Source organism: Bison bison, unplaced genomic scaffold (genome assembly GCF_000754665.1).
Source record: "Bison bison bison isolate TAMUID 2011002044 unplaced genomic scaffold, Bison_UMD1.0 scf7180017864456, whole genome shotgun sequence".
Lineage (NCBI taxonomy): Eukaryota > Metazoa > Chordata > Mammalia > Artiodactyla > Bovidae > Bison > Bison bison.
This window is the reverse complement of record NW_011495018.1, coordinates 21,673,804-21,674,401: the sequence shown is the minus strand read 5'-3', so window position 1 is coordinate 21,674,401 and position 598 is coordinate 21,673,804.

Sequence of the window (598 nt, the reverse complement as noted above, 5' to 3'; positions counted from 1 at the left end):
GAAGCAGAAAATATTAAGAAGAGATGGCAAGAATACACAGAAGAACTATACAAAAAAGATCTTCATGACCCAGATAATCACAATGGTGTGATCACTCAACCTAGAGCCAGACATCCTGGAATGTGAAGTCAAGTGGGCCTTAGAAAGCATCACTACGAACAAAGCTAGTGGAGACGATGAAATTCCAGTTGAGCTATTCCAAATCCTGAAAGATGATGCTGTGAAAGCGCTGCCCTCAATATGCCAGCAAATTTGGAAAACTCAGCAGTGGCCACAGGACTGGAAAAGGTCAGTTTTCATTCCAATCCCAAAGAAAGGCAATGCCAAAGAATGCTCAAACTACCTCACAATCGCACTCATCTCACACGCTAGTAAAGTAATGCTCAAAATTCTCCAAGCCAGGCTTCAGCAGTATGTGAACAGTGAACTTCCTGATGTTTAAGCTGGTTTTAGAAAAGGCAGAGGAACCAGAGATCAAATGGCCAACACCCACTGGATCATGGAAAAATCAAGAGAGTTCCAGAAAAACATCTATCTCTCCTTTTTTGAATATGCCAAAGCCTTTGACTGTGTGGATCACAAAAACTGTGGAAAATTC